The sequence below is a fragment of the Eptesicus fuscus genome, chromosome 18 (assembly GCF_027574615.1).
Source record: "Eptesicus fuscus isolate TK198812 chromosome 18, DD_ASM_mEF_20220401, whole genome shotgun sequence".
NCBI classification, from domain to species: Eukaryota; Metazoa; Chordata; class Mammalia; order Chiroptera; family Vespertilionidae; genus Eptesicus; species Eptesicus fuscus.
Window position 1 is genome coordinate 32,632,515 of NC_072490.1, and position 13,903 is coordinate 32,646,417.

Here is a 13,903-nt window from a genome sequence, read left to right on the forward strand (position 1 = left end):
CTTGTATTAAAGATCTATTGTAGTGTAACAAGTCATCACAAAGACAAAGGCTTAAAACAACACATATTTATTATCAAAGAGTTTGTGCGGGTCAGGATTCCAGGTCTGGCTTAGCTGAGTACCCTGCTTCAGGATTTTTCATGAGGCTTCAATCAAGGTGTTGGTCAGGGCTGGGGTTTCATCTGGAGATCTGATTGGGGAAGAATCTACTTCCAAGCTCATGTGGTTGTTGACAGGATTCAGTTCCCTGTGGGTTGTTGGTCTAAGGGTTTTAGTTCCTCGCTTCAGTTCCGCCCAAATGCCTCCTCCTCATGCTAATTAGACCGGGAGACCTTTCGAACAAAGCCATGGTGGTGGGGCCGAGGCAGAGGTGGTTAGGGGTGATCAGGTCAGCAGAGAGGGCAGTTGGGGGTGAGCAGGCTGGCATGGGGGGGGGCAGTTGGGGGTGAGCAGGCTGGCAGCGGGGGGGGGGCAGTTGGGGCCGAGCAGGCCATTGGGGGGGCCGTTTGGGGCGAGCAGGCTGGTGGGGGGGCCGTTTGGGGCGAGCAGGCTGGTGGGGGGGGCAGTTGGGGGTGAGCAGGCTGACGGGGGAGGCATTTGGGGGAGAGCAGGCCGGCAGGCAGAGTGTTTAGGGGCCACTGTTGGCTGGAGTCTGCCCATAGAATAGCTCACAGTATGGTATCTTACCTCATTATACCAGCAAAGGGGAGAGTTTGCTAACAAGACAGAAGTTAGATTTTATGTATTGTGATCACAGAAGTGTCATCTCATCACCTTTGCCATATTCTATTGGTTAGAAGAAAGTGCAGGTCCTGACCACACTCAAGGGGAGGGGAATTTTCAAGGGTGTGAACACCAGTAGTCAGGGTCATTGGGGGCCATTTTAAAGTCTATTCACCACATTATTAGCTCAAAAAACACTGAATATTATTAAATCCAAATGTCAAAAGGTGATACCAAGACAGGAGAGGAGTAAAATTCCAAGATTCTTGCAATTCAGATCTTGCACAATGTAAAGCTAGTGTGAGATTTCCTTGTTCTCAGCTTTCCTCTGAGGCATTGTGACCAGTCTGATCCGCTGGCCTGTGTGGGCTGCCCCAGCATTTGAAGATTCATCCAACAGAAATGACCCACACACAGTCCAAGCCCTTCAAGTATCTACAGCCCAAAGACCACCATTCGCAGAGCTTCTTCCTTATCCACCAGCATCTCTGAAATTGGTGAGCTGCATCCTTATTCATTCCATGCTGGAAGTGGTGTTCTTTATGAATGGGCACTTTGCATTGATGAGGTCTTGCTGCTAGCCAAGTTGATAATGCATCTAATCAAAAGAAAGAAAGAAACACATTGTTCAGTCGAGTAGATCTTATTAATATGATTCCATTTTCAAAGAGCCATTACTTCAGAGTCTTGATGTCTGGAATGCTGATAAAGAGAAGCCTTTGGGTTTGTTGTGTGTGTGTTTTTTTAAGCATCACCATGACAACAGAGAGACCCCCACCCCCCCAGATCTGATTAACGATTTGTCCATGGAGAGGGCTGCTGGAACACATCCAGCTTATTGGGTATTCTTTGCTGCCTCTGTTGGCAAAAGCCCTGGCTTGCTGTCCAGAGGGAGCAGCAGTCCCATTTCATCAATATTCACTGATGAAGCCGTCTCTATTCATTAACAGCGACTTGATCAACAGACATTGATCGCCAGGCATGTGCAAGGCACTCTGCAGGATTCAGGGAGTCGTCTGAGGAGTTGACAGGCTCACCGTGGTGATAAGTCACAGCCACATGAGCCAGGTGGGTGCTGACCTCTGGGTGGTGCAGACCCTGAGGGACCTGGGACCTGAATGAAGACCCTGGTGAAGAATCATGATGTCACGATGTGCACACTGGACAGTTCTGACCTGCAAATGGATTCTTTTTTTTTTTTTAATGTTTTTATTGATTTTTTTTTTTTTTTTTTTTTAGAGAGAGAGAGGAAAAGAGAGTGATAGATAGAAACATCAATGAGAGAGAAACATCATCGATTGGCTGTCTCTACTGGGGATCCAGCCCACAACCCGGGCATGTGCCCTGACCAGGAATTGAACCATGACCTCCTGGTTCATAGGTCAACGCTCAACCACTGAGCCATGCTGGCCCGGCTTCAATCTGTCCTCTTGTTACGCCTTTTCTCTTCAGAGGACACTTGTCTCCCTTATCCCAGTGCCTGACAATTACATGCACCCCCTTTCCAAGTCAGAAATCATATCCATCAGAATGACTGAAATTTAAAATACTGACATACCCAGTTGTTGGTATGTTGCAACAGGAATTCTCTAGGCTACTGAAGTGTTCACGAAGCCTACATCCTAGTCCTGGCTCTTGCATTATGTCACTGTGACTGATTTTGAACAAGTAGATTACCCACCGTTTCTTGTTTTCTCTAGAATTCTGCGTCGGCAATGACTTTCTTTCAGCATTTTACGATTGTTTTCAAGCTCCCATCTTTTCTGTTTTGGGTCCTATCTGGAAGTCTGGGGTGTTATCTGGTTCCCAGCTCTCTCATGAACAGGGAACTCGTTTTTGTCTCCCGGGGAGCCATGAGGCTGCAGATTCCCACTCTCCTCTTGTCTCCTTTCTGATTGGTTTCTAATTAGAAAATGAGAGGGAGGGACTCTTGGTTCATTCATCTGTTCAGCCAATTTTTATATGGTATGTGCCAGGCACTGTTGGTGATGAAATTGCCCAAATCCTTGTTGTCCTTTTATGATTTCTCAATGAGATTTTTGTGAGTTCACCAAGTGCTTGTTTCTTTTTTCTTTAGAAACATTTTTTTTTTTTTTGGGTTGGGCTCAGAGTTTAGAGGACAAAATGAATATTTAGACCTATGATTCAGCAAATTGCTTCAGTTCTTTATAATTTTTTATTTTTTTGCTCAGGGTCAGTTTTGAGAGCCATCTTTTATTTCTATTTAACATGGTCATTTTGTGTTCTGTTTTTCTGTATTTGCCTTTCTAATTAAATTTCACCCAGAAAAAAAAATGGTAAAATGAGTTTGCCCTCCCTAGATGCTCTCAGGAGGAGAAGGGGCTAGTATAATAAGCCTGCTGGGGGTGGGGAGAAGGGATTGCAGCTGGTAGCTGGGAAAATGAATCATGCATACATAAATAATAGAGAGCAGACCACCCTGGAGCTGGGAGGCTCAGATTGCAGTCTTTAATCATATACATGTGCCAGGGAGAATCCGGCATTTTTGCAAGAACCTAAGAAATGACCTTTAGCCTTTTACAAGATATCTATTTCCCCATAAGACCCTGGGTTTGACAGCAGTGGTGTGGAAGAATATCTTGGTTTGATATTCTCTACTATATTAATCAACACAAATTTATTTTGGATAATTTTTATTTTCACCTTTATTTTTGTGAACTTTGTATTTTTCCAGGGTTTTTTTTAAAATAAGGAATGGGCACTCCTTTTATAATCAGACAAACAAAATCCATGGTAAATGGGATTTAAAAATATTTGTCACCTAGATACTGTAGGAGACACAAATAAAATGTTTTGTGCAGATGTGCACTTCTGTTGTAAGGCAGGGTTGCAGGCAGCACAGACTTTGGAGCTTAGAGCCTGGTCCAAATAAAGCACCCCACTCCCCCCCCTCCCAAAGGACTCCCTGGTATTGTTACCTCCATCTGTGTCCTAGCCTACTTGTTTTCCCCCATAGGAAAATCCCTTTAATGGTGAGGACAGAAGCCCATTGTTCCTCTAACTCTACAGCACAAATCAAAGGAGGCTGTGCAAATATTTGCTCAATTTTTGCTCAATGGATTGAAACGGAAGTGAAGATGGGCACCTGCTCCCAGCTGCTCTCTGCCTGTGCAGGTTTGCTTGTGTAAAAGGGTGAGCCTGGGGCTGTTTTTACAAGATGGGTGTGTTCAGATTCCGATGAATTCTGAGATTTTCCCTGGGGCCAACATGTGCGTGTGGAAAGGACAAAGCAGCAGGCTGGGGATGGAAGGGGGAGACCGTGGCGATAAGCCAAAGACACTGCACTTTTTCCTTGCTACTGTTCTACAGTCATCAGTGGGCATGTTTGCTCCTTTAGCAGATGAATGGTGATGATGACAGTTACTGTTTTTGCAGGAACCAATGCGCCAGGCACTGAGCTATGGGCTTGACCTACTCTGGGCTTTCTTGCTTGCAAGTGACAGAAAAAGCAATTCTAAATCGTATGGGGTGATTATTGGGCATGGAATTGAAAAACCCAGGTCCTAATTTCAGGCATGACAGGAAGCTACCTGTCTCTTGACGCTGCTTTCCTTTGGGTCAGCGACAATCTCTGACACAGCCTCCCCAGGTGCTTGCCAGATGGTCACTGGCTACCGACCTCCTCAACAACCACGAAGGAAAGAGGTTTGACAGAGGTGATGGTCTTGGGATATTTATATTTATTTATTTATTTATTTCCCTGTAGGAACCTTTTCTTACAGCCCCTTCCTCCTCTATGGCTCAGCCATGAGGTGTTATTGCCCTGAGGGGCAGGGCAGGGTGGGTACCACTCAGAACCCAAAGTCCACAGGGAGGAGGGTGTGGACACTTCCTCCAGAATGGGAGGGGCATAGAAGCTCTCAGGGAATAGGGGTGATGAGGAAAGAGACGGGAGAGAGAGAGTCTAGGGAGAGCCTGCCAGGTTCCCTGAGGGGCCGAGGCCACCTCTGTGCTAGGTCTCCACCTAGGGAGGCATATGGTACAAAGACAGACATGCCAGGTAGTTTGAGGAGGAAGATGAAAGCAGAGAGAGCCTGTGTCCCAACCTCCTGTTTGGAGCTCTACCCCAGGATGCCCTGTTACCAGCACAGTAGGGCTGCAGCCAAGTGAAGTGGTGGTGTGGCAGGTTTTGTGGGGGAACGGTTCCAGATGGTGTCCCTGAGTCACCTTTAGTCCCCGTGACCGAGAAGGGATCCAGGAGCAGCCACACGTTCCCTGTGAGGGATGAGGAGGTAGCTGAGAGGGGGCGGGGGGCGGGGGGACGGGGGAACCACTCACCATGGGGTCACAGTGGCTGGGGGAGCAGGATGGACAGGTGACTCAGTAGGTGCCGATCCGAACCAGGCCCACGGCTTGTGGGATGGTTGGCAAAGAGAAGCTGTTTTTCTGCTGGACTTGATGCTGTGAGGTGGTGAGCTTGGATCTGCCAGGCTCTCACACGTGATGCCCGAGAGTGTAGCTCACGTGGAAGGAAGCAAAGCTGAGAGATGGAGAGTCCCTGACATCGTTAGTCCCTGGAACCAAATCCGGGGCCATTCATTTACATGAGTCAACCAATTCTTTGTTAAGCAAGTGTGAGCTGGCTTGTCTGTCATCTACAGCAGAAGGTGCCCTGACTGACGTCTGTCGGGGAGAGGGAGGCAGTGCCAGCCAGGGGAGAGCCTGGGATTAGTGGGAGGACACTGAGGGAAAGCCTGTTTGGAAGGAGAAGTGCTGGGTGTGGTGGGTGGACTGAGAGCCAGGTGGAAAAGTCTGGGGTGATGCTAGAGGGACCGTGAAAGATGTTGTGCTGGGAGATACAGGGCTCGCTGGGAGGGCGTGTCAGTAGTCAGGGCAGGAAGGAGCTGAGGACAGCGTAGCACCACGGGAATGGGAGAATGGCAGGTTAGCGGAGTTTGGAAGCAAACACTGACTGGACATGGAGCCCCGAGGTAAGGAAGGTGTCCCAGGTGGCAGGGGGAATGGCGACGCCACAGGGTAGATGAAGTTGGGTGTTGGGGAAGAGATAGAATTTGCTGACTTGAGATGGGACGTTCTTAGCAGAAAACCAGAGTAGGCAGGAATATGGGCAAAAGATGCAGGGGTAGTGTGTGGGTTTGGGAGCCATCAATACAGGAGTGGAATTGGGAGGCCAATGACTAGCTCCTCCAGAAAGTGCGCCTGGAAGGGAAAACGTGGTGACACGGATGAGTGTTTTGCTCAAGGCCAGCTGTGCTAGGCACATGGGGTCACTGTCGACTTCCCACTGACACCGAAGACCTACACTTGGAAGAAATGACCCACAAATATGGTATCAAATCAAGTTCAACTCTCGGATGCCCAAGTTAGTTACAGAAATAGGCCAAATGCTCTGTGAATCTTCAGTAGCCTGGGGGGAAGGGGGGGAGCCACGGAGCAGGGAGGGGGGAGGGGAGACCGGCTGCTCAGCCGCGACCTCCCCCGGCGCCTGCAGACTGTCCGGAGACAGAGCCGCAGGGAGGCCTCCAGTTGACTCACGGGCCGGATGTGGTTGGCGCCGGAAGAGAAACGTGGAGTAGGTGAAAGAGGGAACGGGGACGCGGGGACGAGACTTGTAGCAGCAGTTTGAGTGCACGCGGCAGCAGTCACCCAGCCGTGGCGGACCCCAAACGTGCGCGCCAAGCCCGGCACCGGGACCAGGGCGGCGCCAGGCCACGCGCACGGCCCAAAGGCACCCACACTAAGGCCCCAGGCCCGGGCCGGGGCGGTGCATCCCGTCCGTCCGCACAGCCCCAGATCCCGAGTCCGGCGGTGTGTGGCGCGCAGCGGCCCTGCACGCAAGTGGCCGCGGTCTCTGTGCACTCAGACGCCCGTGACCGTAGCTTTCGCCCCACCCCCCACCCCCCCGGGGAGGTCTGCAGACTGGACCGTCTTTGGGGGCTCCGTTTGGCTTCCAAGAGTCAGCGTCCTCTCCACAAGCACTTCTGCACCCTACTCGCCCGCGGGGCAGCGGGACCGCCTCTCCGCCTTCGGGGCGGAGCCCGGGGGACGCCTGACGCGGGGCGGGCCGAGCGCGGGGCGCGGCGAGGTCGGCAGGGGGCGCTGTGGGCTGTCGCGCTGTCCCGCGGTCTGTGCGCGCGGTCCCAGCCTCCCTCCGAGCCAGGCGAGCAGGCGGCGAGCGCTGAATCGGCGCGGAGCTACGGAGTCGGGGCCGGGACTATGGGCGGTGAGCGTGGCGCGGGCCGGGCCGGGCCGGGCCGGGCCGGGCTTGGCTGGTCGCCGTTGAAGCTGAGCGGCGCGGAGGCTGGAGGCGGGCAGGCGTCCCAGGGCCCGGGGTTGGGAGACCGAGGGGGTTCCTCTGGACGCGCCGAGGCCGGGACGACCCGTGTCTCCCGCGGGAGAGCCAGTCAGGCGGGTCTGAACCCGCAACTAAGCTGCCTCCCCCTACCCGCGTCCTCCCCAAACCCCAGCCTCACTCGCTCCCTCTCCCTAAGCCATCCCCTTCCTCAAGCCTCCCCCGCGCGCCCCTCGCCCCAGCCCCCGCCCCCTCTCCAAGCCCCAGCGCGCCCTAACCCTGCCTGCGATCCCGCCGCCCTTTCCCCCGGCTCTCGCCCCCTACCTCCTCCTCGCCGGCGCCTCGCCCACCCCACCACCTCCCGCTTCTCCCGGGCCACTCCCGCGCCCCTCTTGCCTTGCCAGCCTCCACCCGAATCCCCGCCCCTCCAACCCTCTCCCGCTCGGGCCCCGCACTCCTGCCGCCGGATTCTAGCCCGAACTCGAGCTCCCCGGTACCCCTTCCCGGGCAGTGCCCAGCCCGCTCGCCCCCAGATGAGAAGGCGGCGGCAACTTCTCCGTGGCCTTGCTGGGGGTGGCCCTTCTTGGCTGCTCCCTGCGCCCCGCGCCGGCGGCCGTCCTGGGGCCCCGCGGAGAGGTCACCCGGTGCGCGCGCGGGCCGACGCGCCTGGGAGCTCAGGTTAGGACTGCGTGGCCCCGACCCCGCGGCGTTGCTTTTGCGGGTGAACTCGACTAGGTCGCGATCTTTGAAAGAAGCCGGTTTTGTCTCCTTTCACACACATAACTGCATCTGCGTAGAGCAGGTTGCTCTCTTTGTGGCTGCGGCGGTCTTTCAAGTTGTACCTGCGGGTGGTTCGAGGATTGACGATGGGAGCGGATTGGGAGCCATATTTTCCCCGCTCCGGCTGGGCGTTAAGCAGAGGAGCGAGGCTATACCGCCTGCGTGTCCAGTGCCTTCGTAGGAAAGCAAGGATGCTTTGTGAGCATTCCAGAAGTAAAACCGGGAGAGATGTGGCATCAGATCGGTGCGAGGGGGAAGGAAGGGTGAGGTGAATGGCCCAGGGCGGGGGGCCTCAGAGGGCTCTCGTCGTGGGGACATTTTTTGCAGAATGCCCTCGGATGAACCCCAATCTGTGGAGCTGATAGTGCCCAAGCCAGCCTTTACAAACGTGACGTCACCGCAGCCGGGGCTTGGCAACAACTCCTTCTCCTCAGGTGTTGGTGCCCAGCCTGGACTTCTGTGGGAAGAGTTTAAAACAGATGGTTTGACAAGCCTCGTGCTCCCTGGAGAGAGGTGCAGATGCAGGGCTGCGGCCTGAAAGCCCGTGCCTGCATCTCTCCCCTCCCCTCTCCTGGCTTTCATTAGGTCTCGGATTGAATTAATTGCCTATTGCAGAGAAACGACATGCAGGGGGTACATCTCTTTTAGGGATTGGCTCCTGGCCAGCCCACCCTCACGGATGCGAGGGAGGCTGCCTTTGGGCCCCAGGGACAGGCTGGCCCACCTGCCTCTGGAGCACCGCACTCTAAGCGTTTGTGAGACTGCAGAATCAGCAGCTATTTTTTATTTTTATTGATTGGCTTGAATAGTAATTAGCTCAATATCCATTCACCCCTGAATGGTGAATTAATAGAGTAATTATGCCCAGATCACAATGGGACACAGAAGACTCCCTCTGAGTGTCCACAATTCCAGTGGGCATCTCCTCCGCCCTCACCACTCCTCTCTGTGATAAGGTGTTGACTCTTGGATGCCCCACTGGCCAGAGAAGGGGTGAAACTATCTCTGTGGCCCCCTGCACCCAGCCCCTGGCACCCTCTAAATGCTGGTACTGTTTTTGTCTAGAAAAATGGGTCACCCTCTTAAATCCAGTCTGAGACCATATCCCATGTTTTTCCATTGTGCTGCACTATTTTCAAAATGTTAGCCTTAAATTAATCAAATACACACACACACACACACACACACATTTGTCTTTGGGGCAGAGAGCTCAATTTATGGGTTAGGCTCTGCGAGCTGGGTTTCTAACCTGAATGGGGACTCCATCATTTCCAGGAAGGAAATTAGTTGTCCTTATCACAGAATTGGGCCCGTTGGGGAGCTAAGGCTGTTTGCTGAGAGGTGAGTCCTCCCCAGCATAACCAATAGGGCCTTGAGCTGTGGCCACAGCCCCCTTCTGCGTCCCTCATCCCTGCCCCTGAGGGAGGAAGCCCTTGGAGATGCGGTGTGCTTGTGGAGCCTGCGGGCTACTTCCGATTGCACCATCTTCACTCCAGTGGGCACTGCCCACCCCAAATAACAGCTCCCCACGCAGAGCCGGGAGTGCCCCCTCTTGCACAGGCCTGGCAGTGTGGTTGGCAGCTCCGTTGGGGGGAGGAGGCAGGTGGTTTTGCATGGTGTTCCTGTCAGAGGTGACCGTGACCACTGGCAGATGGAGCCAAGTGCAGCGCTTCTGCCCCTGTCCAGGGTCAGCTCTGGAGAACACAGCCAGAGGCTGAGGGGGCGCAGCCCCCGGTGCCCCCTTTTTCAGAGGTCCGGGAAGAGCTGGAATTCAGAACAGCCCCTTGAATGCGGGAACCCGCACTGCCCACAGGCTCACGCTGTGGTGGGCTTATCTTTCTTCCCCAGACGGTGTCTGTCTCCAGGTCTGGCTCGTACCCAGGATTCCTGAAGCTGGTGAAAAGCTGTTTTCGAGAAGAGGTTTAATTAATGCCTGCAGCTGTGGGTGAGGAAGGGAGGGACGGAGGGAGGGTGGGAGAGACTGAGACTGACTCTGCTATCTGCAGGTGGGCGGGCAAACGGTCCTACACACTCAGCGGGGAAGACTTCAACCCTGGAACAAGGATCTTGGTTGGTGGATTAGGACTGTGTCCACATTCAGGTCTAAGGGTTACCATTAGGAGCAAAGTCACCGAGGGGGAGAATGGCCCTGCAGTAACCTGAAATAAGGTTTGCTGGGCCCTCCATCCTGGCTTCTAGAAGGCTTTGAAAGGCCGGCCGAGAGTTGAGCTTAGCAAGGTGGGGGAGCAGTGAATGAGGGCTGTGGCCCCTTTGGAAGTGATGGCTTGTGTAACATTGGTCTGGGGGAACCACCTTACACGGAAGATGCTGAAGCGGGAGTCCAGGGGATTGGCAAGGGGCGAAGCAGCCAGTAGGGCTTGTGCATCTGCGCTTAGTGGGTGAAGAAGGGGCACCAGCCGCCTTCTGCTGGGGTTGTGGCGTTTTGACAGAGGTCATCTCCCACGGCCCCTTCTTGAATCTCACGGGCAGCTTGGTAGATGGACTATGGCCTGGAGATACTGCAAAGCAGCTAAGGGGAAGCAGGAATGAAATGGCAGGGTCTGCTGAGTCCAAACGGTAGGTAGGCCAGGGTAGCCTAATTGAGCCACAGACTCTGGCCTGCTAGCCTCCACCCCCAGCTCTGCATGCTAGGGCCTTCATTGCGGCAGCCACGGGCTTTTGGAAAGGAACAGGCCAGTCAGCTTTATTCCAGAGCATGGAGGAAGTTAGTGGTTAAAAAGGCACCGAGAGCCCCACCGGTGGCTCAGCGGTTAGAGCTTCAGCCTGCGGTTTTGCTCCCTGCCCCTGGTCAGGGAGCAAGTGGGAGGCAACCTGTCAATGTGTGTGTGTGTGTCTCTCCCCGTCCCTCCCTCCCACTCTCTCTGAAGAGCATCGGGAAAAAATATCCAACAAAGGCACCGAGGAAAGAACTTGGAGGAGCCTTGTGAAGTAGTTGTGCACCCGTATCCTCTTGGCTGGGTCATCTGTGCATCCCTCTGTCCTTCCGCCTTCTCTTCCTCCCTCTCCCCCAGCCCTGTCCGTCTGCACTTAGCGCATCAGCGGAGCCGTCTCTGTGCTGGTGCTCAGGGTAGGGGAGAGTTTGGGCAACTCAAACACCTAGTGGTAGCAACGGGTGGAACTTGAAAATTCTGTTTGTTTGCACAGTCACTTCCCCAACTTCTACATTCATGTTGTTGTAATACTAGGCATCCCTTGGTCATCTGCTTGCCATTCTCTGCCTCCGTGTATAACTGACTTCCTTAGAAACCAGAGCTTTAAAAAACAGACTGAGTTGAAAATTATGGCACCTGGTTTTGACACCCTCATCCCCTCCCCTCTTCTACACTCCTTTATGTGGTTAGAGGTATCATTTATATCAAATTTATGAATAGTTTGAATATGATTTTTTCCTCCCCCTCAATTATATGGAGACACATGTCTTTCCAACCAACAGAACCACAGCTGACTTTCCTAGACTTACCTCATTCTTGGGTCCAACCCCAAACTTCAGGCCTTCAGAGCTACAGCAATATCATTTTGAGCCTTTTAATTATATTTTTAAAAAATGAAGCTCTTGCTTGCTAATTTTGTCATCTGCTAATACAGGAGAATCTAAAGTTAGACTAAAACATTTGCTGCCTTATTAACTCTTTATGCTTCTTTTTTTTAAAATAAACATCTTTTTATTGATTTCAGAAAGGAAGGGAGAGGGAGAGAAACATCAATGATGAGAGAGAATCATTGATTCGCTGCCTCCTGCAGGCCCCCTACTGCGGATCGAGCCCACAACCTGGGCATGTGTCCTGACAGGGAATCAAACCGTGACCTCCTGGTTCGTAGGTCAACACTGAGCCACGCTGTTCAGCTCTTTATGCTTCTTAAGTGAATGAAGCAGTTGCATTAAGGTAGAGACACATTATTAAAGTTATAGTAGAAATGTACAGAAGCTCAGAGATAATAATGAAGGGGAACCATCTTGTAGGAATAAGTAGTTAAGCTTTAAACATGGTTACTAAAACGTGGAGAGATAAGTAGGAACTTTCAGAGTAGTATAGATAAGTATAGAATTTTGACAAGTATCGATTGATGAGTATAGAAGTTTTGATCCACCATTGTATTGAAATATACTAATTATCATGATCATCCATCATGCTTCTATAGTACCTTATCGTATGAATAGGCAACCATCTCTGTGATCTGGTTCAATCCTTCCAGCAAGTCTGGGACCTTCTTAGAGATGGGAACACAGGACCACAGGGTGTCTAAAAGACTGCCCCTGGAATTCAGGTATTTTGAGCAGCAAATACTATGTAAACCTAGATATTCCTGCCAATGTGGCTTGATAATCAAATATACTTAATAGTTATTTGAGCCCGGCCGGAGCAGCTCAGTGGTTGAGGCATTGACCTATGCACCACGAGGTTGCTGGTTCGAGAGCTGGTCACGGCACATGCCTGGGTTGCAGGCTCGATCCTCAGTGTGGGGCGTGCAGAAGGCAGCTGATCAATGATTCTCTTTCATCACGGATGTTCCTACCTGTCTCTCCGTCTCCCTTTCTCTCTGAAATTAATAAAAATATGTTTTTAAAAAAGTCGTTATTTGAAAATTACAGGTGGTCTCCTGCTTAGGTATCAGCTTTCATTAAAAGTCAAACAGACAGAAACAGTGTGTGCCTAGCACCACCAGAAGCCTCCCGGGAGGATGTCTCCGGGTTTGTGGCCGCCAGCTGTTCTCCGCTGATGACTTCCTAATACTAGAGCACCTGTGTTCGGTTGTGCATTCAGCGCATTGCAGTGGTTAAGAGTGTAGACTCTGAAGCTAGACTGGCTTTGAATCCTGGATCTACCATTACTAATCCTGTACTAGGCAAGTTACTTCGCCGTTCCGTGCCTCAGTTTCCTCATTAATAAAATTGGGATGATGATAGTGATACCTACCTCATGGTATTGTTGTGAAGCTGAAATGAGATTGTACGTGACCGGACTTAGAGTAGTGCCTTGCACATGGTACGTGCTTAAAAAAACGTTAGCTGTTACTACCATTTATTCGTTCCTTAAGAATACATCCTTGGTGCGACCAGCTGTACTGATATAACGAATCTATGACAATGGATAAGACACACAGTCTCTGTCCTCATGGAACAGCGGACACTATACTTAAGTTCACAGCAAAGGGCGTGAATGGTAGTGCAGACATCTCCCAGGCACTCGCCTGGCTCTTGGCCACCTGGCATGGCCATTAGAGCCTAGGGCGTGGCCTGCAGAGGGTTGACCTGGGGGGTGTGTGTGATGATCTTTACCTGGTACACACTAATATGATGTGGCCTTGCCAGCTATTTAAGACAGGCGCTCATTTGATTGGTGTGTGTCTGACACATGCTGGTTGTTAATGTTTTAACTCTCCCTCTTGGCCTACGGTTGTTAGTGGGAAGTGTAACACGAGACCATAAACTCAATATTTACTTACCTGGTTTGCCAGCACTGTTCTTGGTCCTGGTCGACCGCATGCTGGCCTGGCCACGTTTTTGGACTTGGCTCTTCAACAGCCCCGGAAGCCCACGCGACCGCCGGGGACCCAGTTCCCTGAGTGAGGAACGGAACAGCTGCTCCCGGGGGCAGGTAGGGGGCCCGAGGCGGAAGGCCAGACAACCCCATTTCTTGGGTCTGCCAGAGCCGGAACCTCCTTGACGGGAAGGTCTCTGGGAAACTGTGCTGATAGGCGTGCGTTTCATAAACCTGTCCTGGAAAGGGAGGTCCTTCCTCCTCAGAGCTCGCCCTCGCGTGTTGCGTGTGTCCTACAGAGACACTCCCGGTGGCAGCCTGCCCAGCTAGCCCCTGCCGTGGCAGAGCTGGCGCAGGGCCTCGGCCATGGGCTGGGGACTAGAGAGACCTCCCGTGATCGCTGCCTCGGGACCCCGAGCGCCGCTCTGCCTTGTGAGTGTGGTTAGCGCACGTCTGCTCTGCTGGGCCCTGGAGTGCTTCAGACCAGTAAGTGAGCAGTCAGATCCGAAACCTGATCATCAGGTCTCTTAATAGGGAGCCTGCTTATTTTTATTCGTGTTTAATCTACTGGACTTTGAAGTCAATGGGGCTTTGGCTTTGTTTTTTTTTTGTTGTTGTTGTTTGT

General features: G+C 52.4%; 1 protein-coding gene across 3 annotated transcripts in view; it reads left to right on the forward strand.

Moving 5' to 3' along the window:
- Window positions 1-1,730: 1,730 nt before the first annotated feature.
- The window catches only part of PXYLP1 (2-phosphoxylose phosphatase 1), a 76,808-nt gene continuing 64,635 nt past the window's right edge, over window positions 1,731-13,903 (forward strand). For 2 of the 3 annotated variants that reach the window (XM_054708038.1, XM_008156474.3), the window contains exon 1: window positions 6,877-6,928. The gene's annotated coding sequence lies outside the window, so the exon portion shown is untranslated. Of the gene's footprint in view, window positions 1,792-6,876; window positions 6,929-13,903 lie in introns of those variants that run through there. The other variant, XM_054708037.1, reaches the window with a different exon arrangement.